The 25203-nt window shown below is 53.6% G+C and overlaps 1 pseudogene; it reads right to left on the reverse strand.

The window, feature by feature from the left end:
* Window positions 1-1640: 1640 nt before the first annotated feature.
* Window positions 1641-21626, reverse strand: LOC130016544 (vacuolar protein sorting-associated protein 33A-like; annotated as a pseudogene).
* Between the last annotated feature and the right edge of the window lie 3577 nt (window positions 21627-25203).

Consider the following 25203-nt stretch of genomic DNA (forward strand, 5'->3'; position numbering starts at 1 on the left):
CTCACACTTGAGTCTAAGCCACCCTGGTCAGGATTCCAAAGAGCCCTCAGAAAAGAACGGAATACTCTGCATTGGAGCAGACCACAGAGGATGATGCAGGGGAAGGAAAGCATTAGGGGGCCTCTTTCGAACTGCTCAGGGGCCCAGGTGACTGTTCAGAGCGGGAACTGTGTCTGCCTGCGGACAGCTAAGCCGGCTCCTGCCCGGCCCTGCCCAGCCCCGAGCACCCAAACAAAACATTCATTTTTAAAAACGGCGTATTACTACAGAGAAACCTCTAACAACTCCCACCCGGCGAGGCTCAAGGGATAGGCTCTGCACTCAGGAATTATTCTGGTGGTGCTTTGCGGACCATATGGGATGCCGAGGATTGAACCTGGGTCAGCTGCGTGCAAGGCAAATGCCCTCCCAATGTATATTGCTCCAGCCCTTGTAATTCCCCTTTAAAAGCCCCTAGGGTCATATCTGGTGGTGTGTGGGTCCCTCCTGTCCTGAATTCGGGGCTCCCCAGGTGGTGCTGGGGCTCTAGTCCTCTAAGCTATATCCCCACCACCCATAATTCCGTATTAAAAAATATTTTTTAAAGTTAACCCCAGGGGCCGATGGCACAGCAGGTAGGGCGTTTACCTTGCACATGGCCTACCCAGGTTAGATTCCTCCTCCTTCTCGGAGAGCCCTGCAAGCTACCAAGAGTATCCTCCCCGTACGGCAGAGCCTGGCAAGCTCCCTGTGGCATATTCGATGTGCCAAAAACAGTAACAACAAGTCTCAGAATAGAGACGTCACTGGTGCCCGTTCCAGCAAATCGACGAACAATGGGAGGACAGTGCTACAGTGCTAACAACAGAGGCCAGAGTGATAGTGACCAATGCCAGGCTACTAGAGTGCCAGGAGTACCCTCTGAGCATCGCCAGATTTGTCTCACACACACACACACACACACACACACACACTCGTTAACAACACATGTCTACCCTGCATGTTCTGCTCTGCTGTAATTGGCAGTGGGGAGAACCTTTGCATTATCAGCCGAGTTCTACTCTTCGCAGTGGAGTTCACAGGGCCATTCAGCCCCCAAGGCCGTTTGCGAGGGCCCAGCGCTAAACCCACTGATACTACATACACACATTTTTACTCAGTCCCGCCTGCACGAGCGATACCATGCACAGTATTTTTCGAGCTTGTCTTTACAAAGTAGAGACATTTCCACACACTGACTTGTAAAAGAACAAGTGATGGTCTCCGCATAGCTGAATGTTGAAGCCCCGTCTAGTGGTGGGACAGAGACGCGGGCCCCGCAGGGAGCAGGGCTGTACTGAACTCTGGGTCAGGGGCTCAGCAGAACCGTGAGTCAACTCAGAAAGTTGAGGGCCAGAGTCTGCAAAGCCCCTGAGGGAGCCCCGGCAGGTTTGGTCACGCCAGGCATTTCCTCTCAGCTGCCGACTGAAGTGCAGAGGGGCAGTGAACAGACAGACGGACGAGCCCGTCCCTGCACACAGCTCCTGGCCACGGGCATCCTCTACTCCACGGAGCTGACTGCAGGAGGGCTCCATGTGTGTGTGTGGGCGGGGGGTCGGACACGAGCAGCAGACTCCTTTCTGTGAGGGCTGGAAGGGACCTCATATTCACACAAGGAAACCTCAGAGACAGACCTTGGTGAGGGCGCCGGGGCCCTTGGCAAACTCCACCTGGGCGGGGCGAGCCCCCCAGCGCCTTGAGCCCAATCTGACTGCTCACAAGACACATGCCAGAGTGCCCATGTTTTGGGGTCCCTCGAGCAGAATACCTGGAGTGAGGTCCACTGCGAGCAGCTCAGGTGAGCAGAGCCGTGGCTACCCCCGCCGGGATGTGGGCTCGGGGGCCATCGTGGCTCAGGGCGGGAGAGAAGATGTGAATGCAGCATCCACGGGGGGATGTGGGGCCCCTGGTTCCGACCTGTCTCGGGTCTGTCTGTTGGGATGGCCCCACCCCGCCCGCGCAGGGCCAGGAGCGACCCTGGGTATGACCGAGACAGCCCCTACCCTCAGCTGGGGTGACCAAGCCGCTTCCTCAAAGCTTCCGCACCGCTGACTGGGAACAGAAGGAGCAGAGAGGCCTCTCCAAGACCTGCAATGACTCGCATGGAAGGTGAACCCCAAGTCCTGTCGCCACACAGGGTCGGGCAGGCCCCTGTCCTGTCACCACACAAGGGCATGCAAGCCCCTCCCTGCTCCATGACTGGGGTGGGGAGAGACCATCGGGGGAGCCCAGGAAAGTTCTGGATTCCACAGGCCAAAGCCCAGGGATGTGAGCAAACCCACGGGGAGCTGGGTGACAGCAGCCCAGAACACAAGCGAGCCCCAAGTTCTTTCTCTTAAGGTGCTGCTGAGACCAACATGCTGAGGGGAAAGGGGGCCCGAAAATCTGGTGATGCACCTGCGTTCTCGAAAGGTCGTGTCTTGAGACCAGCAGAAGTACCACAAATCAACTCACATGCCCAAGAACTCAGGGAAATGCGATCGCGTCTCAAACACACCTGCACAAGCTTCCAATGGCAGAGGGCGCAGAGGGCGCAGACAGGCACCAGGAGCGCTGGGGCCATGCACGGGTTCAAGTTGACTCCCTGGCTTGGCACTGGGGGTCACACCAGGCGGGGCTTGGAGGACCATATGGGGTGCCAGGGAACGAACCCGGGTCTGCCAGGGGCAAGGCAAGTGCCCTACCCACCTTACTATCTCTCTGGCCCTGGTATGCCGTTTTTAGAGGACATTATCAAGCTGATGTGTTTCCCCCTTGCATCTTCCCCTTCATTCCGGTATTTATTTTCCCTTCCCCTCCCTTTCTCGCTGAGGCTGAGGGTCGCACACTCTAGGTGGTGGTTACCCACCTGGGGGCGGGGGGTCTCACTCAGGCTGCCAGAACTCCAGCCATGCCCACTTTTCCCTATTTCCAGTGAAAAGTACATCATAGGAAAAGCATCTGGTTGAAAACTCACATAAATCAATGCTTTTGGGTCCAGAGATTGTCTTAAGGGACTAAGCATGGAGAAACCTCACCGCACAGAAGAAAGAGCCAGAGTTCTGGCCCGGGCGCCCCTAAGAGCCAAGCTGACATTTTGAAAGAGAAATATTTCAGAAGTGCTCCCTGTCATAAAGATAGTAAACAAAACATATAAAATCATATTTGCAAACAAAAAACCACCTTTCAGAAAAAGACAACATTTAAAAAAGAAATAGTCCGGGGGGCCAGATAGGTAGTTCAGTGCGAAGGTGCTTCCCTGGCATCAAAGAGTCAAATATGGACCCCTGAGGACCCCCAAGAGTAATCCCTGAGCATCACCAGGTGAGGCCCCAAGCAAAAACCAAAGCAAAGCAAACAAATAAATATGTGCTGAAAATAACCATTAGGAAACAGGCTGGGACGGGCGTGTGGGAGAAACAGAATTTCCCGCACACCCTGCACCCAGCCCTGAGGTCACACTGCAGAACCTCAAGAGTTTGAATGAAAAATGTAGGCAATTGTATTTCTAGAAAATGAGAATGTAAGATTAGAGGCTTCAGGTCTTGCCAAGACTCAATCAAGGGGAAAGGCGGGTCATGAAAACAAAATCACTCACAAACCTACGTTTCTTCTGCAGGCACGTGAGCAGCGGCTGTGCTCCTCGAAGTGGGGGCCCGAGAATGCGAAGAACTTCCTCGATTCTGCGCCAACCAGTCTGGGAGAGCAGCTGAGCCAGCCACATGCTGACAGGGGCATAGCCAAGATGTCCGTGGGGTTCTGCAGAGGATTTGAGAGGGACACCTGGAGTCAACCAACTCCTCTCTGCCTAATGGGTAATGGGCCATGGGATCTTTTTTTTTCTTCTGGCGTAGGCCATACCCTGCGGTGCTCAGGGCTCCCTCCTGGTGCTGCACTCAGGGATCACAACCTGGGTTGGCCGCATTAAAGGCAAATGTCCTCCACGCTGCCGTCCTGGATTTGACTTTGGGGAGGAACACAGTGTGCTCCAACCTACCCCGCTGAGCCCTGCCATCTCCACCCTCTACCCAATTCCCAATCTCTCTCTTCTCTCCTTCTCTCTCTCCCCCCCACCCCTGCCCCTACAGCTTTATGCATCAGACCTGGTGGTGCAGAGCTGACGCATGGCTCTGCCCTCACCTCTCCTGGCCCTGAGTCCTTCTGTCGCAAACCAATCTCAGAAAGCTGCTTGGTGCCCCTGTGTGCTGGAAGGTGCCAGTGCCCGGCAGCCCGTGCAGAGGGCAGGGGCGTGGCCAAACCCCAGCACCGCTGGGTCTGAACATTCAACGGTCTGCCCGGGAAAGATTCTATCCGACCCCCACAGAAGAAAAACTATTCATCGATTTGGTGAGAAACTTCTCCTATGGAAATTTGGCCCACTGCGGGGAGGGAATGTGGAGAGCTCTAAGCCCAGCCAAGCTACTCTCAGGCATTCTTCCGGGGGCGAGGCCCCAGGGCACAGCCACGCCCAAATCTCCCAAGAGTGAGAGTGACAGCACCCAGCATCACAGTGACCCCCAGTCTGAAACTCCCCTCTCTCACAGTGACTCTGAGTCCAGCAGCCCCAACTGCCCACGGTGAGTCAGTTGTGTTGTTCCCCAATCCTCTTACTTGAGGCTGGCCTTTTCGCTGACCAGAGGCTTCCTTGAGTCCAGACCAGCCTCCCCCTCCCTGAGGCCTAAGTGGACAAGGGCCCCCGCTTCCCACCCCCAGCCCCCATCTTCAAAAAGTGTCCCCCAACAAGCCCCACTCAGTCCTGGCTTCTGCAAGGGCAGCGCCTTCCCACCAGCAGGACGCCACACCACTGGGGAAATGTGTGTGTATGTCTATGTACGTGTCTGTGTGTGTGCTGGCGCGCGTGCATGTGCGTGAAGGCTCGGCTCGCCTATTAGATGGTGTGCATGTGACTGCGTGTGCTCGAAGACTCGGCTCACCTGCTCATTCACATCGTCCATCCAGAGGCGCAGGGTCTTCCGGAAGGTGGGGTAGCTGTTCCTGCCCCCTGCTGGGGCCGCAGCAGCCCGGCCTTCTCCAGGTTCTGTAACGTCAGGATGTGCTCGTAGCCGTATGTCTGCAAGAGAAGTTGGGGAGCCTGCTAGATCTCCCACTTCCGAAGAGGGAGCGATCATTTTCACTCTCATTCTGATACTTTTGTTCTTGAGTCATACCCGGCAGCATGCAAGACAAGTGCCTTACCCCTTTCTAGCTCTTGGTTTTTGTTTTTTTTTCTTTTCGGATCACACCCGGCAAAGCTCAGGGGTTACTCCTGGCTTTGCACTCAGGAATCACCCCTGGCGGTGCTCGACAAACCATATGGGATGCTGGGAATCGAACCAGGGTCGGCTGCGTGCAAGGCAAACGCCCTACCCGCTGTGCTATTGCTGCAGCCCCTTTCGAGCTCTTTGGACCCCACATTTTCACTTTAAAGCCAGAATGCATGGGCCCAAGGTAAGGAAGATAGATGACAGTGTACTCAAATGACTGAGTAGGAAAAGGAGGCCAACCACACCTCCTGCCGTGCTATTTTCCAGATGTCTCCTTTGTTTTGTTTGCTTTTGCCCCCCCACTTCCTGTGCTCAGGGATCAGTGCTGGTGGGGCTCAGGGGACCCACATGGGTGCCGGGGATCGAGCCTAGGTGGGCCACGTGCAAGGCCAACTGCCTTTTTAAAAAATTTCGCCCTTGGCAAATGAGTCACTTAGAAACACTGACCTGGAGAATTTCTCTTTTGTAATAATCCAGAACCTTCTGCTTGACCCCACTGTTGCACACCGACTACAGGCAAATGAGCCTGAGCACCTTGATGAGCGGATGCTTCTGGGCCATGCAGTCCTCCATGTAACTGTTGACCTAGAGTCATGGCAGGTTTGTGCGTGAGCGCCGGGTCTGGGCCTGCAGGCCTGGGCGTTCCCGGGCCCCTCAGAGGCCCGATCAAGGAGAGGCTGGAGACTGGCTCATGCTCCTGCCCACACTCCCTGGACAACCTAAGCTCCAACCTAAGGCTGCGGGTGGGTGCAACTGTCCCACTTGTCAGCGACACCTGAGCAGCATCAGTAAAGTAGCAGGGACTGTGGGGAATTTGGGCGCTTGCTTGCTGCAAGTGAGAATGCGGGATTTATTGACAGGCAGACAGGAAAAGGGATCATACAACCCACGCTCTTAAATTATCCGTGATGGGCTTCAATAGTCTTGGGCTTCAGGGCTGGGTCTTGTTTCTCTGAGGACAGCGAACAGCAATGGAACACAGGCACACACACACGCAATAGAACACACACACACACACACACACACACACACCACCCCCGGTCAACAGAAACCTATCCCTTGGCAGAATCTCTTTCCGCACATTTTGCTCTGCCCTGGCAGGTATTTAGGCCAGACACGGAAATCAAAGTGATTCCTTTCCTACCTCGAGTTCTGTTTGCCAATCTGGTTAACTATCGGCTAAAACGGTTTTAGTGTTCACGTACCTGATCAGTGTCTATTCCAGACATAAACTCCTGCTCCACGGTTAACTGATCAAAGAAATCTTCAGACGCTGAAACATAATTAACGCACGAGCATTTCAGAAGTGGGAGAAATGCTCATTTCTCCCGGAGGCATGCAAAGTAGCAAGCAAGCACCAAGTTTAAGTCATCACCGGGAAGGCACCTTCCAGAACAGTGAGGCTGACAGCCTGTGCCCCAAGGTGCGCCTAGACACAGAGCCCTGGGGCCTGGGCCCTAGCAGCTCCCCCTTCACACTAATTAAAGCAATTTCCCAAGGGCATTTTACTTTGGTTCGTTTGGGGGCCACCCCCAGTGGTGCTCAGGGATCACTCCTGGCAGGCTTTGGAGACCATATGGGACTCCGGGATCCAACCCAGGCCGGCTGTGTGCCAGGCACTGCAGTACCGCTGCAACTCCAGCTCCTTGCAACATCCGACTGAAACCAACCTCAGCAATCAGTGCCAGGTCTGGCGAAGCAGTGCTGGCGCCACCCGGAGCCTGGGAGAGCCCTGCTGCACCACCTGACCCCGCAGAACCCAACAGTCACACTCGGAACATTTCTGCGAGGACACAGCGGCTAGCACAGGGAACAATGCACAAGTGAAACAGTAGCCGGGGCCCCCAGAAGTAGCAGGGAGCCAGTGACACACCCTGAGCCTGAGCCCGGGACAGGGCACTCACTCGTCACGTCCTGGATGAGCTCGGCGATGGAGGTGTGGTTGGCCAGGGAGCCCCGGGCCGCCTGCATGTGGGGTAGCTGGGAGACGAACTGCTTGATCTCGCCCGCCGTCTCGGGGTTGTGCCTTTCCCGAGGGAGGGGAGAAGGTCACGACAGTACTGGGGACAGCACTCAGGGCCTCGCACACCTGTGTGTGTGTGCATGCACGCGCGCGCGCGCGCGCACACACACACACACACACACACACACACTGTGCCTCAGCCCCAGCCCTGGCTGCCAAGAGTGCATTTTTAAGAGCTTGGGTCTTTGGGTTGCCCAGGGCATGTTTGAATCACGTGCAAGGCAGTGCCCCGGGCTTCCTCCTGGCCTGGAACTCAAGGATCACTCCTGGCCTGCACCGGGACCACGTGGAATGCTGGGGAATGAACCCAGGTCAGCTGCATGCAAGGTAAGCGCCTGGCCCGTCGTGCTATCCCTCCGGCTTCCCCAAATTAATTTTTAGTGTGAGAAACGGACACAAAACGAATTAGGCTATAACCAGATCCCACAGCCACACGAAAATAGAAAAGGCAGGTTGGTGGGCCCAGGGACTCCGACAGCCACATCCTGCAGCACTGGGAGACCATGTGGATAGGGAGGGAGCCCAGGGGCCACGCAGGCCACACCTGACACTGCATGGTCCCTGCCAGGGATGTGGAGCTCAGCAAACTGCCTTGAAGCCACAAAAGCTAACGCTCGTATAGCCTGAGACCTCAACAATAGCAAATCAAGTGTAAAACGTTTCCTGGGTCCCAGCTATACAGTGGGGGAGGCGCTTGCTCAGTGCCCGGCCTCCCCACAGAACCCCGAGGCCTGCCAGGAGCCAGCCCTGAGCACTGGCAGTGGGAAGGGAGGGAACTGGACACCACGGCGAGCTCGGAGCTGGCACAGTGAATGCCCGACACTTCTTATCCATAGCTTTATAAGTCACGGTGAGGAGATAAAAAATTGAGGAACAAAACCCAAGTGAGACAAAAGCAGCTTCAGAAATACAACAACCATGGGGTCAGAGTGACAGAACAGTGGCGAGGTGCTCGCCTTGCATGCGGCCAGCCTGGGTTCGATCCCCAGCATCCCATGGGGTTGCCTCAGCCCACCAGAAGTGATCCCTGAGCGCAGAGCCAGGATTTAGCCCTGAGCACCTCTGGGTGTGCCTCCCCTCAAAAACAAAATCCAAAGAAATACAAATACTGATACAGTAGAGAAAACTCCTAAAAAAGATGAAATCAGGAAGTCCATCCTTCAAGGGAAAAAGTGATTTTTAAAAACTTCCCCAGAGTTAAAAAATTCAGCTTCTATCATTTTACTGATTCAGGTTTCAAAAGTGACCTGAACCCAGAATAAAGAGCAGCAGGAGGGCGCGAGGTGCTAAGGAAGCTGGGGGCCGGGAATGTGCTCTCATTATCACCCGCCGTCCCAGCCTGCTGGGCTGATCCCGGATTCCCTAGATGCAGGAGCTAGCGGAGATGCCGCCACCGCCAGCGGCTGGGAGGAAGGAGAGAGGGACAGGGAGTGCGGACGGTGACTGGCAAAGGACCTGACACCAGGAGAGGGCCTGGCACCACCTTTCCCCAGGCGCCCGCAGCCCGCCTGCCGCCTGGCCCCAGGCCCCAGTCACCTCAAAGGCGGCCGAGATGACCTTGGCCTTCTTGCTGAGCACGGCGCCCACGGCGTTGAAGTTGCAGTCTCGGATCTCGGCGTGGAGCTCCTCGGCTGAGTTCAGCGGCAGCTTCTTGGCCTCTGTGGGCAGGTCCTGCCCGTCACCCTGCCTTTTCGGGGCGAATTTCTCGGGCGGCAACTTTACATGACCTGCACGGGAGGGGACACCCCAAGTGAGACTCCAGAGACTTCCTGTCAGGGGAGAGCACTGGGCTTTGAGTCACTAGCTGTGCACGAGCAGAGGACGCTCACACTTTTCACGCACGGCTTCCCTGGCCTGGCCCGTGGGCCGCCTTCTGCCACTGCCAGCCCGAACCGAACTCAGGATGGGGCCACCCGAGGAAACATGCCCCCGGGCGGCCCACTGTCTGTCCTGCTGGCGCGTGCAAGTGCATGCAGTCTACACCGACATCTCAACAAGCCAAGAGGAGCCCAGGATGGGGCTGGAGTGATAGCACAGCAGGGAGGGTGTTTGCCTTGCACTGGGCAGACCCTGGTTCGATTCCCAGCATCCCATATGGCCCCCTGAGCACCGCCAGAAGTAACTCCTGAGTGCAGCGCCAGGAGTAACCCCTGTGCATTGCCAAGTGTGACCCCTGTCACTGTCCTCCCATTGTTCATCGATTTTGCTCAAGCGGGCCCAGTAACGTCTCCATTTTGAGACTTGTTACTGTGTTTGGCATATCGAACACGTCACGGGTAGCTTGCCAGGCTTTGCCGTGTGGGCAAGATACTCTCCAAAAAAGAAAAAGAAAAACAAGATCCCAGAAATCACCTCAGCATGGAAGTGTGCATGAGGGCGGAGACAGCTCCGAAGGCTTCTTTCCTTTCTTTTTCCTTTCTCTGATATTTGGGCCACACCTGTCAGTGCTCAAGGCTTATTCCTGGCTCTGTGCTCTGGGTTTATTCTTGGCAGTGACTGGGGGAACCATATGCGGTCCTGGGGACCAAACTCACCCTAACTGCTGTTCTGCCTCTAGCTCCAAATTGGTTCCTTTCAAAAAAACATCTCCAGTTTCAACACAAATCCCGACGTGTCTACATACAATCAGCTCCACTGCTGTGGGTCCAGAGAGACGGGTCATCGGGGGCAGCACACGCTCAAGTCCAGCTGTCTGTTCCTCTGAGCACTGCCCCGTGTGGGCCCTGAGAACTGTGGGGTGGAGCTGAGAATCATAAAGCAACAAGAACTCCTGCATCGGAGAATGTGGGGAGAGAAAGTGACCGACGGAAGGAAAATATTTCTCGGATGCTTTCCAAATCCTAAGTCCCTCCGAACAGCCCGGGCGCCAGCGTCTGGAGACAGCACGCCACGGGACCCAGGGCCTGAGCACATGCTGAGATACACGAGGTCGGCAAGACCTCGCATTCCAGCTCAAAGCAGAGGGGCAGCCGCTGGCCCAGGCAGCCTGCACGCAGCTCCTGCACGGGCCTGCCATCGCCCTCGGTCCAGCCACGGGCGCAGAGCTGGGGGGCTATGGGGAAGCCCAATTTCCCCTTGTTTTTCAGATTTCTCTTAACGGTTTCTTTTGGGGGGGGTTACACCCAGCGATGCATTGGAATTACTCCTGGCTCTGCACTCAGGAATTACTCCTGGCGGTGCTCAGGGGACCATATGGGATGCTGGGAATCGAACCCGGGCTGAGCCGCGTGCAAGGCAAATGCCCTACCCGCTCTGCTATCACTCCAGCCCTCTCCCTTAATTAAATGTTTGATCAGCAGGAAGTGTGTGATATGAAGAGACTGTGAGTTCCCGAAACTCCTTCCTCCCGGAGGCACCCCACGAGTCCCATCTCTCACACCTCCGCACCCCCAACCCCAGCACCTCTGCCAGATCCCCCGAGAGACTTGCAGAAGCACCAGGAGGTGGGGACCCCTCGCACAGGGTGCTCCCGTGCCAGGACAGCTCGGAGCAGGAGTCTGGGGAGGGGCTGTGTGTGTGGCATCACCCCCAGCTGCTACCAGGCACAGCCCTGGTGGCTCCAGGGCCACAGACTGGCCCCACAGAGCAGAAAATCACCGAGATCAGCCCCACGGCCCCTTGGGCACTGCTTACGACTGTCCCCACAAAAGGAAACAACTTAAGAGGTTATCCTTCGGAACAACTGGTAAAAAACAAACCGGAAACACCTTCATAATCATTAAAGAGCAGGAAAACGGGTTGTTGTGTGGAAATGCCTCCACATGTGGTCCTGCTCTGCTTCCGTGGCCGCCGTCACTGAGCCACACATTCACCACTGCAGAAACACACACACACACACACAAGCCATCGCAATCCACTCTGCAATAACAAGCTTGGCACACTGGACAGACAGCACTGTCTGGACTCGACCAGCACTCAGCGGCTGCAGGGCTCTGTGTCCCCAGAGAGACCCCATGCAGTTAGCTGCATCCCCGTCCTTCCAGACCGGGGCTCCATCCCCAGGGCTGTTTCCCCAGCCCACAACCAGGGCCACTCCTGAAGGCGCCGGAATTACCCCTCTTGAGGCCTAGGGCTCCCTGTTCTGAAGAAAAGACACAAATCAGACTGTGGGAAACTTCTCAGACTGTATCCCAGCAGGAGCTACTCCCGGCTCAGTGCTCACTGGACGAGGCAGGAGTGTGGATGGAACTGAGCGCTGGCTGTGTGCCTGGCACTAGCCCTGTGAGCTTTCCTAGTCCCCACTCAGATCTGAAATGCTACAGAATCTAACATCCGGGGCCAAACCTCCGTGACCTTGGACCCAGGCACCCCTCAGAAACGCTCTATTCCTCACGCCTCCCTGGGCGGCCCGAGCAACGGGGCTGCACACTGCATGGCCCTCTGCACAAGGCCTTCACCTCGGTTTCCCCGATGGTGACCTGGCTCGAGCTCGCTTTAACTTGGGCTGAAAGTCAGTGCCTGACATTTTCAAGTATTCTGACTTACACACAAAGGCCGCACCTTCGAAAACAGACACTTTTGAGATTGATTTTACTCAGCTAACCTATTAGTAACTGATGTCACTTCACTTACTGTTCTGGATGCCATAAATTTCATCGATGAGTCCCTCGTATGTCAGCTGAGTCGAAAGGGGCGTTAATAAATCCACATTTCGATCAAGCAACAAGAGGTTATCAAAAACAGGAAATATGGAATTCTGGCTTCCTGCAAACTCTCTCTTCATCCTGATCATCATATTGGCCACTTGCTGGAAACAAAGTACAGAACCAGGCAGAGCCTTTTTAGCAATGGGCGGATTTTAAAATGAAGCTAAAAAAGAGTCCGGCAATCCAAAATTTAAAAATAAGACGGAAAAAAATCGAACAATAAAATAAAACAAGATAGGCCTGAGACGGTATGGTGGGTAGGATGCTTGCCTTGCAGGTGGCTGACCCAGGTTCAATTCCTGGCACCACATACGATCCCTCAAACCCTGCCAGGAGTGAGCCCCGAGCACTGCTGGGTATGGAGAGGGTGGGAGGAGGGAGAGGGCGAGAGAGGGAGGGATGGAAAAGAAAAGATAAAGAACAGAAAAGAGAAAAGGAAAGAGGGCTGGGAGACAGCAGAGGGGCCAGGGGTCACGCCTTGCACGCAGACAGCCTCAGTTTGGTGGCCCTAGCACAGAGCCAAGAGCACTGCGAGGTGGAGCCCCAATCTCCACCCACAGGAGAGAGGCCCCCCTCCCCGCCCCGGCTCACCCTGGCGCACTCGCCCTTGCCGAAGATCTGGGGGATGGTCCCGTACAGGGCCTGCAGCGTCATCAGGTCCTTGGCCGCGTGGTACAGGCTCGTCTGGTCGCTGTCCAGGTAGCACTCCTGTGGGAGAGGGCCGGGCACGTGGGCACAGGCTCTGCGAGTCAGCACTGAGGCCCCAAGGCAGCGCCTCTACTGGGGGTGAGCATCGCTGGGCGGGCGAGGAAAGGCTGGCCTCTGCATGCCCGCGTGACCCCACAGCAGGACACTCTGGGCTTGCAGAAGGGCAGGCAGCCTCTCCCACATACAGCAGCGAGTGTCACAGGGGACAGGAGAAGGGCAGCCACGGTCTCGGAGAAGGGCCACAAGGTCCATTTAACACACAGACAAAAAGAAACATCTTTGGCCCAGAAAGAGGGAAGAGGACGCACGCGCCCCCAGCCGGGCGGTTCAGCAGGGCTGACAGAGCACACACGGCCCCCAGCGGGGCCTCAAGATCACTCCTGCGCCTCAATCCCTTCATCCAGTAAGTGCAGAGAGCAGAGGAGGGAAACCACGCAACGTGCTTCACCTGCACTCCACCTGATGCGGAGGCACTGCTGGTGCCCATCGCGGGACTCTATTTTTTTTCTTTTTGGGTCACACCCGGCAATGCACAGGGGTTACTCCTGGCTCATGCACTCAGGAACTACTCCTAGTGGTGCTCGGGGGACCGTATGGGATGCTGGGAATCGAATCCGGGTCGGCCTCATGCAAGGCAAACGCGCTACCCGCTGTGTTCTTGCTCCCGCCCCTCATCGTGGAATCTTTGACCCTGTCTAAGGCAGCGGCCAACAGGCGTGCAACCCAAAGGCGTGAGGACAAGGGGTGCAGACTGGGGGCGGGGTTCCTAGGGAGACCTCCCAGGGAGCCCGGCCCAGAATGAGCACAGTATCCCCAAAGGTCCCATAGGATGTCTCTGCCAAGTCTGGGGTGTAGCCTCACACTTCAGTCCAAAACATCCTGGTCGGGATGTCCAAAGAGTCCTCAGAAAAGGACCAGAAATTCCGCACTGGAGCAGAGCAGAGAGGAAGATTCAGGGGAAGGAAAGCATTAGGGGGCATCTTTCGAACTGCTCAGGGGCCCAGGTGACTGTTCAGAGCTGGAACTGTGTCTGCCTGCGGACAGCTAAGATGGCTCCTGCCCGGCCCTGCCCAGCCCCGAGCACCCAAACAAAACATTCATGTTTAAAAACGGCGTATTACTACAGAGACACCTCTAACAACTCCCACCCGGCGAGGCTCAAGGGATAGGCTCTGCACTCAGGAATTATTCTGGTGGTGCTTTGGGGACCATATGGGATGCCGGGGATTGAACCTGGGTCAGCTGCGTGCAAGGCAAATGCTCTCCCAATGCATATTGCTCCAGCCCTTGTAATTCCCCTTTAAAAGCCCCTAGGGTGGTGTGTGGGTCCCTCCTGTTCTGAACCCGGGGCTCCCCAGGTGATGCTGGGGCTCTAGCCCTCTAAGCTATCTCCCTACCACCCATAATTCCGTATTAAAAAATATTTTTTAAAGTTAACCACAGGGGCCGATAGCACAGCAGGTAGGGCGTTTGCCTTGCACATGGCCTACTCGGGTGAGATTCCTCCGTCCTTCTCGGAGAGTTCGGCAAGCTACCAAGAGTATCCTGCCCACACAGCAGAGCCTGGCAAGCTCCCTGTGGTGTATTCGATGTGCCAAAAACAGTAACAACAAGTCTCAGAATAGAGACGTCACTGGTGCCCGTTCCAGCAAATCGACGAACAATGGGAGGACAGTGCTACAGTGCTAACAACAGAGGCCAGAGCGATAGTGACCAATGCCAGGCTACTAGACTGCCAGGAGTACCCTCTGAGCATCGCCAGATGTGTCACTCACACACACACACACACACACGTTAACAACACATGTCTACCCTGCATGTTTTGCTCGGTTGTAACTGGGACTGGGGTGAACCTTTGCATTATCAGCCCAGTTCTACTCTTCTCAGTGGATTTCACAGGGCCGTTCAGCCCCCAGGGCCGTTTGCGAGGGCCCAGCGCTAAACCCACGGAGACTACATACACACATTTTTACTCAGTCCCGCCTCTCTGAGCAGCGCCGGGAGCATTGGGGCTGGGCACGGGTTCAGGCTGACTCCCTGGCTCAGCACTGGGGTCACACCAGGCGAGGCTTGGAGGACCATATGGGGTGCCAGGGAACGAACCCGGGTCTGCCAGGGGCAAGGCAAGTGCCCTACCCACCTTACTATCTCTCTGGCCCTGGTACGCCGTTTTTAGAGGACATTATCAAGCTGATGTGTTTCCCCCTTGCATCTTCCCCTTCATTCCGGTATTTATTTTCCCTTCCCCTCCCTTTCTCGCTGAGGCTGAGGGTCGCACACTCTAGGTGGTGGTTACCCACTTGGGGGCGGGGGGTCTCACTCGGGCTTCCAGAACTCCACCCATGCCCAATTTTCCCTATTTACAGTGAATAATATGTCATAGGAAAAACATCTGGTTGAATGTGTAAACACACAAAAAATTAAAGGGCCGGCGGTCTATCTCTCCCGCCGCCCGCGTTCGGTGGTCTCAGGCCGTTTCCCCACTCCAGGGAGGTGGATGGCGTTGGTCAGGTGAAGGAAGGAAATGGGGACCAGGCTGGTTGGTCTTAGCAGCAGTTTATTACAGGGAAGAGATGTATGTCATGGAGGCCCCAGGATCTCTCAAGCATGTGCTCCTTCGTTCTCTCAGCTTTGGTCCTCAGCCCCATCTTCCCAGGTTCTCTGATGCACATGTCCCCCCAGAGAGCCCTTAAATCTCCCTTACATAGATCACAGTACCTCTAAAGGGCGCAATATAGTGATGTCATCAAAAGGAGTTACAGAAAGAACATTGAGGCAGCAAACCATACATTGTTTCTTTACATCCACATTGAATCCTGGCCTCACCTTTTACAAGCTACAAGCACTTGGATTAGCACAACAAAGACCAGTCCCTAGAGCTTGGAATCTACATCAGCCTGCCTGGAGCCAGGCATCTACATCCCAAAGATCAGGCCTGGCTAAGCACCTGGGATCTGCATACCTAAGGCCTGCTAGGTTCATGTGAATAAGGGAAACTGCCTCAATATACTGAAATCATTTACTGAAGGCAGTTTGAAGGGGAGAAAGTTCAGTCTCATCCAAGCTAGTCAGGACACACAGGGAAACTGCTTCTAGGACATGTTTCTCCTCTCCTCGTCCAACCAACATATAAGCATACATAATATTAATCATTTTGTATGGACACAATAAGAAATACTTTGAGCTTATAGAATTGCTCTCCTAGGGCCATCTCAATCTCAGACTGCAGTGCTCAGGCCAGATATCTTTCCTATTCCTAGCAGCAGGGTCCTAGTCTCATCGTTACTTTTGGATCATGACAGCATTTGCCTATGATCAAACTCTTAACTTATAGTCAAGAATTGTGGCACCTTGGCCTGGCCCATCGCGATGCCAGGGTAGCACATAACTTACCGGCTTGCCCTGGTTCCATCTAGTCCCTCATCGGGACCCTGCCCTTGGGGTACTAGGAAGTGAGGGCAACTGAGGCTTAAGTTGAGAAAGCAGATGCCCGGGAGTGAATAATATCCAAAGCCAATTAAATTCTAAGTTATAAAGCATAATATGAATTAATTGTCTTCCTGTATCTATACAAAAGGACACTGCATTAAAGTAAACTGCTCAAAAGACATAAGGGAGGAGAAAGGCAATATTAACTTACAGTACAGCTTCAGTGTCTAAGAAGGATGAGACCTTACAAATTGGTTGGGGAAGAGAGCATAGAAGTGGTTACAGACAGACAAAGTAATGGGAGTGACTCGGAGCACTGTGATGGGTGCAACCTGATAAACCTAAGCTCCGTGCACTCCAACAGTTGAAAACTCACATAAATCAATGCTTTTGGGTCTACAGATTCTCTTAAGGGACTAAGCATGGAGAAATCTCACCCTACAGAAGAAAGAGCCAGAGTTCTGGCCCAGGAGCCCCTAAGAGCCAAGCTGACACTTTTAAAGAGAATTTTTTCAGAAGTGCTCCCTGTCATAAAGATAGTAAACAAAACATATAAAATCATATTTGCAAACAAAAATCCACCTTTCAGAAAAAGACAACATTTGAAAAAGAAAAACTCTGGGGGGCCAGATAGGTAGTTCAGTGCGAAGGTGCTTCCCTGGCATCAAAGAGTCAAATATGGACCCCTGAGGACCCCCAAGAGTAATCCCTGAGCATCACCAGGTGAGGACCCAAGCAAAAACCAAAGCAAAGCAAACAAATAAATATGTGCTGAAAATAACCAATAGGAAACAGGCTGGTTCAGGCATGTGAGAGAAACAGAATTTCCGCACACCCTGCACCCAGCCCTGAGGTCACACTGCAGAACCTTGTGAGGGACGGGCCCAAAATGGACTACCACCAGAATTAATTTAGCTTAGCTTAATAGGAACCTGCATTGCAAAATAACTTGTTTTTCAAGGAACAGGTCTAGATAGCTTTTTCAGATCGCTTTATAGGAGTCTGCACTGCAAAATAACTGGTTTTTCTGCCCCTGACCAAGGAATTCAGATACAGGCACAGGTAAAGGGTGGGGGTCAGACCAGATAACCGGATGTCTCTCACAAGACCCATGTTGCAAGACCCAGGACTGCCTTAAAAACCTGTCAGTTCCTAAGCACTGACGCAAAATGCTGATCTTTAAACTATAGGCTAAGAAGTGATGTACCCTTAATGGGATTGGTTAAGAAAGCATATGTTGTTACAAATCTATTGGTTATGAAATGCGCGGGCTTTGCTGCAACGGCCAGTGAAGGCCTATATAAGATCCCCTTTGAAGAAGTTCGGGGTCTTGCCTCACCTAACTGACCTGCGTGTCTGTGTAGGAGGCTTGACCCTGGCTAGCCAGTCTTACAATAAACCTTGCTTGCTGTTTGCAGTCTCTGGAGTCTCTGTCGTTAAAGGGAGATCACGATCCGCGCCCTAACAACCTCAAGAGTTTGAATGAAAAATGTAAGCAATTTCACTTCTAGAAAATGAAAATGTAAGATAAGAGACTTCAGGTCCTGCCAAGTCTCAATCAAGGGGAAAGGCGGGTCATGGAAACAAAATCCCTCACAAATGGCTAACTGGAAAAACGCAGTGACAGACTTGAGTATTTCTGGCTAGAGCGGCCCTGCCTTCCACTCTCGAAGCTTCCTCCACAGCCAGTCAAGTCAGGGTGGGACGGGCACAAGGACAAACATCGACCAGCAGCAGAGAAACACCAGAGATAAACACATTTAAGGACAATTGATTTTTGAGAATTCAGTAAGGGCAATCACAATTTTAAGCCAATTTGTTGAAACAGGAGCGTCTCCATACGCAAGAGGAGCAGCGGCCCGAGAGACAGCACAGGGGAAGGCGCTGGTCTTGCACGCAGCCAACCTGGGTTCTATCCCCGGCAGCACATATGGTCCCCGCGCATGGGCAGGAGTGATCCTTGAGCACAGAACCAGGAGTAAACCTTGAGCACTGCTGGGTGTGGCCCAACTCCCGTCTCTCCCCAAAAGGAAGAAACTGGCGGCTTCCAGGAATCACTGAAATGCCAGTGTCAGTGTCACCATCACGAACGAGGCAGAAACGAGTGTCAAGTTCAAAGGGCAAACACTGAACTTACTCTGAAGGCGCCCTCCGACTCCATGGAGAGAAGGTCCCCGTCGAAGGGAATGAGGTCCAGGCTGTACTCCTCCCTGTGGATGAAGGAGCCCAGGACGCCCAGGTCCTTCAGCCGCTGCTCACACAGCAGGCGACGCCGGGGCACAAACAAAATGTGGAAATCTCTTGTGGGGCGACGTCTGTCTTCACTGCAAGAGAAGGACAGTGCGTTGGCCGAGGCCCCAAGGCGAGGACTGCTCCCCAGGGCCCCACCTGTGCCTGACACACAGTGGGCTCTAAAGAGACGCTTATGAGCTACCCCCCACCACTGACTCGGCCCAAGATTCTAGTTTTCTTGCTCTCTTGATTTTGATGCTTTTTCTGGAAACCGCTGACCTGTGCTCTGCCAAGGGGCAGTGTTACTTTCTCTCGGGCCATTGATGGGACACGAAAACTCTCAGGGTTCGGGCTGGAGCAACAACACAGCAGGTAGGGCGTTTGCCTTGCACACAACCGACCTGGGCTTGATTCCCAGTTCCCAGCATCCCATATGGTCCCTTGAGCACCACCGGGGGTAATTCCTGAGTACAGAGCCAGGAGTAACCCCTGTGCATTGCCGGGTATCACACAAAAAGAAAAGAAAAAAAAACCTCTCAGGGTTATTGCAACGGACATCTGTTTCTTGCAGAGAAAACATGTTTTTATTTAATCAAGCAATGTGTTGGCTTGTCTCTAGGAAAATAAAAGGTTGCTCCACACCGTGCCCGATCTCGCGCAAATAGCCCCCATGCTTTTAAGTCCTTAGGGGCCATGTCGATTAAACGTAATGCAGACTGGGCTGGTGCACTTCCTCCACAGATGCTGCAGCATTAATTTTTAATCAGTTTCTCCTGACTTTGCTTATAAAATTTGAGCATATGGTGAAAGGAGCTAGGAAGGCTAGGAAGGAGTTAATTAACTTGCAAAATTGCTTTCTGTAAACAGTTCAGCAGCCTTGAGGTTGCAAAATTGGATTGAACCCAGTAGATGTGTAAGGTATGAGCTAGAATAAGACATAACTATTTAAGGATAGGTAGAATGTTTTGACCATCCTGGAAACTGAAACTATGTGACCAGGTCAAGAAGGTTGGGTCGAGATACTCCAAGAAAAACTGCAAGGAACCCAGCAAACCACGTATTGGCAAAACTTGTGCAAAATAACACGTATTGGCAATATGTGGTCTTTGTTCTCAAACTGTATAAAAGATTACCTGCTTCTGAGTTCGAGGCTCCCAGCCTCTGCCCGTTCTTGGGTATGCTGTGGAGCCCCAACATGCTGGTCTGAATAAAACCCCGCTTGAATTCCCGCAGGAACGTTGTCTGTCTGGTCTCTCCGTGCCTCCCAGGGCTAGGGAACTCCTGACCCCAACAATGGTATTCAGTACTTGAAAAGCTGTTTTTTTTTTTTTTTTGCTTTTTGGGTCACACCCGGTAATGCACAGGGGTTACTCCTGGCTCTGTGCTCAGGAATTACCCCTGGCAGTGCTCAGGGGACCATAGGGGATGCTGGGAATCAAACCCGGATTGGCTGCATGCAAGGCAAACACCTATCCGCTGTGCTATTGCTCCAGCCCTAGCTGCTTTTCTTTTTATAACGAAATTTGGGTCCTTCTACTGAGACAGGACGCAGCTTTCTACTGTCCTGAGAGAGGGGGTTTATGTGGTTAGCCCTGCCTCCCCAACCCCCAATACACAAAATTTCCCATTCTCTATTTACAGTTTTTGGGCCACCCCGGCAGGTGCTCAGGGATAACTCCTGGCTATGCACTCAGAAGTCACTCCCGGGAGACTTGGGGACCGCACTGGGTTCCGAGGATCTATCCTTGGCTGACTGCAGAGTATCCTGCTCCTGACCCCCCATTCTCCTCCGACACACTCTCACATCTGTCCAAAGATCCACTTCCTAAAGCGCTGGCAAGCAAAGGTGTCCTGATGAGCACTCAAACCACTAGAGGAATGATTCCGTATGGACCCAGCATCAGCTCTGAGATACCTAAGCACATTTTCAGCCATTATATCCATCAGTTCTAGCCAGGGTCTGACGAAAAAATTGATATTCTTGACATCGGCTGCTGGCAAGAGGCTTCCTTTGAGTGTGAACATTTTCTCCACCTCATGTTCCTAGGAAAGCACACATACAAAAGGTGAACAGAACCCCTAAAACTTACCAGCCGACCCAAACTTGCGCATCACTGCAGGCAGCCAACCTGGGTTGGACTGCTGGCGTCCCACACCGTCCCCAAACACCACCAAGAGTCAATCGTGAGTGCAGAGCCAGGGGTATGCCTGAGCACTGCCAAAGGTGGCCCAAACAAAACAGACCAACAACAAAAACTCAGGTGTTGTAACACTCCCGCTCCAAAGCACAGTATACTTTAGTGTAGAGTCAGAGAGTGCAGGGGTTAAGGTACATGCCTGACACATGACTGCCAACTTCGCCCCCTGGCACCACAAGGGTCTCTAGCATTGCCATGTGCATCCCTGGAGAGGCCACTGGAGTGGCCTGGGATATTGCTGCCACCACAGCACCAAGCATCATCGAACTGCTAAGAATCACCACCAGGAGGTGCCCTGGGGCAGTGCTCAGGAGACCCGGGGCCAGGGAGAAAGTAGAGCGGGGAAGGTGCTGGCTTTGCATTCAGCTGACCCGGGGTTCTATCCCCAGCACCCCATACTGTCCACTGAGCACTGCCAGGAGTGATCCTGAGTGCAAAGCCAGGAGTAAGTCCTGAGCACTGCCTGGCACGAGCCTCCAAATAAAATTCAAAACCACTTTAGTATAAAAATTTAGATTCCCCAAAGCCAGGTGTATAAATTCAGGCTGAAGTAACCAATCCTGTGTCTGAAAAACTTTGAGCCACATTAAGTAACAATCAGAAGACATGCTGATCCGTCGAGAAGAGGGGGGAGCACACCCACCCTTGAAAGGTCCACTGAAGGCTCCGATGCTGCCCGAGCCCCTGAGCTGCCTGTGCCCATGTAGCCGAGCCAATGCGGTGCCCGCAGCTCTCCTTGAGATGGGGACTTTTGTGCTTTCCTGTCTAATCTTGGGATGTGTGTAGGGGCTCTCTCTGCCTTTGCAGAAGCCCGCAGTCTCTCTTGAAATGTTTCTCTCTCCGCTCGTCCTCTTCCTAAAAGTCACCAAATAAAAGGTTTTTTCCTTCAAATAAATAAACAAAAGGTCCACAGAAGATAAAACATTTACCACTCATACAAGCGTCAGTGATTCTAAAAGCCAGACAGCTCTGCACACCAGTTACTCCAGAAGTGGAACATCACATTACTCTTGCTAGAGTCCAGAATGACAGTTTCAAAAAAAAAAAATAACCAAAACCCTTTTACCTTTAGAAGTGAGCACTGTGCAAGCAAGCTAAACGGTCCTGTGAGATGCTCATCCCAAACTACTGCCTGCGGGAGGGAGAAGCATCCCGTCCTTTGAGTAAAAGGAATTTCAGTAACGGCCAGCAGCAAACAACAGTCATTTGCAAACTCCGGACAAACAAAGCTTGCAGTGAGCAACAGCTGACACACTCATATTCCGGGGCCTGAAGAAAAACAGCATCAGGGCAAGGGGCGCGACTGGCCACGGAAGCAATCACTGTCCTCCACAAAGAGTGTGTCTGCAGGGTCCTGGGGTCAGACTGGGGTCATGGACCCCCGGGTGAACTGCCAAGGAGACCCTGGAGGAGCAGGCAGCTGGGAAAGTGGCTCCAGGGTCGCAGGCGGCGACACCCGCACGCGGGACAGCGGGGAGGGCCTGGACGCGGGGCTGCGCTCGGCCTGCCAGACGGACTCGAGTCGCCCCGTTTCCCTCCCAGGGCCGGGCCGCAGGGCGGGAGCGCAACGCCCCCTCGCTCGGGCTGCACTGGGGGCGCCCCCGGCTCCAGAGGCCGCCGCCCGCCCGGCCCTCCCCTCGCTGCCCGCGCACTGGCCCGGGAATCGCGCAGGGAGTCCAGGGTCTCCCGCGCGCGGAGGACAGGTGCGATCTGGCGCCGCCCAGCCCCGCCGCCACGTGACGCCCGGGTCACGTGAACGTCGTGACGTCACGGCTCCGCCAAAGCCGGAAACGGCCGAGACCCCGTGCCTCTTCCGGGTCTGGGGTTCCGCCTCTTGGTTCCGCCCAGCCCCGACTAACCCACCCCAGGCCCTAGGGGTGGGCGTGGCTCAGGCCAATGTGGGCGTGGTTCAGAGAGATGGGCGTGGCTCGGCCCTGTGGGCGTGGCCCGGGCGGAGATGGGCGTGGCTCGGGTCCACGTGGGCGGGGCCGGGACTCGACCTCATTTCTCAGCTTCTCCAGCTCTGTGTCCTCCTCTGTGAGCAAAGCGCTGCTAATACTGATGGATTTCTGCAGGGAAGCTTTCTCTTCATCGGGGTCTCTTATGAACACGGATTCTCTAAAAGACCAAAGAGTTCAAAATGCCAGAAATCAACCCAGAGGGAGGCCAGTGCACAACTGCCCTAGAACCGAGGCTCAACGGCTCCCAGGACTGTTGCAGGGGGAGGGGCCGAGGCTTTGATGCTTGCAGAAGTTTAGTGAAATTTTACTGACTGTGAGGGAGAAAAAGGTTGCCTATGTGTACATGCCAGAACCTGCGTATCATTGTGTCCATGTGAATTTAAAGAAACAAGTTAATAACTTTGGGAGATGGAGAACAGAAAGAAAAAAGAAAAAAAAGGACTTGTTGCACCCCCCCAAAAAAAAGAATTCTTTTAAACACCTAATCCCAGGTTGAAGTGCTATTTCTGGAATAAATTATTACCAAGCAATGACAACAATTAAAACACACACATGCAAAGCAATTATACGAATGTCTTGCAGAGCGGCTTTATGCTGGGAGTATCCATTGGTTCTCACTCATTTCAGTAACTTTCAGCAAGTTCGGAGATTTTGTTTTTGAAACCTTTCTGAGCCTGAACAGGGGCAAAGATTGTTCCGACTAATCCAACAGAGAATGGTTTTCATCCAGTCTCTGGAGAGGACCAAAGTGAGTTGCTCTTAAACAAAAAGGCAATTTGCAAAAGGCCAGAACAGAAAGATGAACATGGTTTCCGGTAGAGGATGAGAGCTCGGGGCCTACAGAGTGGGTGGCCTCACAGCCTCGGCCAGACTCTCCTCCGGGCTGGCTTGCAGATCAGGAGGATTTGGACCTGGCCTGGGGAGAGAGGGCGGCAAGACAGAGAAGGAGCAAAGACACAATAGATACAACCCAACGGGTGCGTGTGTGGCTGTGTGTGTGTGTGTGTGAGCATTTACACCACAAAAGGACGTGTGTGGGAGAGCACAGGGCGGAGACGGACGGCCAGTCAAGACGGGGCAATGCCACAGCCTGGAAAGGACATGAGAGGGGACAGAAGTGTGGCTCCTGGGATGCATATTTGGAGAGAGACAGAGGTGCGTGTGAAGTGGGGGATCTCATTAAAGTCTGGGGTCCAGGACAGCTGTGGATGTTCGTGTCATACTCACTGGTTCAAATCAGTTCAATATTTGTTTTAAAATTTTTTAATAGTTTAAAAATTTTTTACTCCCACAAAAAAAAATAAAGTCATCATTTGTTCCTTTGATTCACTGAACGTTTTTTTTTCTTTGGGGTGGATGTGTGTACACCTGGCCATGCTCAGGGTTTACCCTGGCTCTGGGCTCAGGGTACCACATGGGGTGCCAGGGATTGAACCCAGCTCAGCTGTGTACAAGACAAGATAGTACCAGTTCTACGACTTCCGCGGTCCCTGAAGGAGTGACTTTCCATGGATGGCTGCATAAACATTCCTGGGACATGGGGGGGAAGGGGAACAGAGGTGATGAGACAGCAGAGGGAAATGGACAAATGGGTAAATGGGTCATTTATTTTTCAAAATTTATTTATGTATTTATTTTTGCCGGGGGTCACGCCCAGCGATGCACAGGGGTTACTCCTGGCTCTGCACTCAGGAATTACTCCTGGTGTTGCTCAGGAGACCATATGGGATGCTGGGAATTGAACCCGGGTCGGCCGCATGCAAGGCAAACGCCCTACTCCGCTGTGCTACCGCTCCAGCACTAAGTTGCATGCCCAAGACGAGTGCCTTAAAAAAGAAAACCAAAATGAAACAAAAAACTGCTTCCCGTTCTGATGGATGTTTCCTCCTCAAGCCAGGGCACCAGTCTAGATTCTGGGGGGCTGTGCGTTGTGTGGAGCATAGGGGAGGATGGGACTCTGGTGTCTGTGTGCCCCCAACTTTGGAGCTGTCTCCTGCAAACAGCACCAGGGATGAACTGACCATTTGGGACCAGCTCTGGGGGGCTGGGAGGATGAGCGGATGGAAGGAGCTGAGACGGACGGCAACCGTGGACGCGCAGCAGACCCCGGCAATCGCCACTCAAGAGTACAGAGGAGGGGGTCTCCCCGCAACCAGAACTCACAGTGGGGTGGGGTGGCGGGTGCGCTGTGTCACAGGGAATTACAGCACAGTAGAATTCATGGGAAACGCATTTCCCTTCCTTGTGTCCTCCATCTTCAGCAGCCTGGCAGTGGGCTGGCCTTGGGGATACTCCTGGGTCCTTGCTGGGGGCTGGGTGGAGGGAGGGAACTCTGCCTCCTGCAAAGCCTGTGCTCCCTGCGGCCCCAGACTTCAGAGCAAAGCTCAGATATGCTTAGGCCCGTCTGCTTTTTTCTTTTCTTTTCTTTTCTTTTCTTTTCTTTTCTTTTCTTTTCGGGCCACACCTAGTGATGTGAGGGGCTTACTCCTGGCGGTGCGCTCAAGCATCACTCCTATTACAGAGAGGAAAGACTTACCTAGATTCATACAAACCAACATAGTGCCATGGAGCATTAAAGAACATACTGAAGGTATAAAAGAAGAGAAGAGCAAGCATTTCACCTTACTCACGGTGAGGTGCAATCCACCCATTTGCTGTGGGTCCTAGTCAAAAGAAGCTTAAATCTGTAGCGAAAAAGGATACAATTTAGCATCATGTTTAAATCTTGACTTCCATTTTCTAAGA

The sequence above is a fragment of the Sorex fumeus genome, unplaced genomic scaffold (genome assembly GCF_029834395.1).
Source record: "Sorex fumeus unplaced genomic scaffold, SorFum_2.1 ptg000156l, whole genome shotgun sequence".
Classification (NCBI taxonomy): Eukaryota; Metazoa; Chordata; class Mammalia; order Eulipotyphla; family Soricidae; genus Sorex; species Sorex fumeus.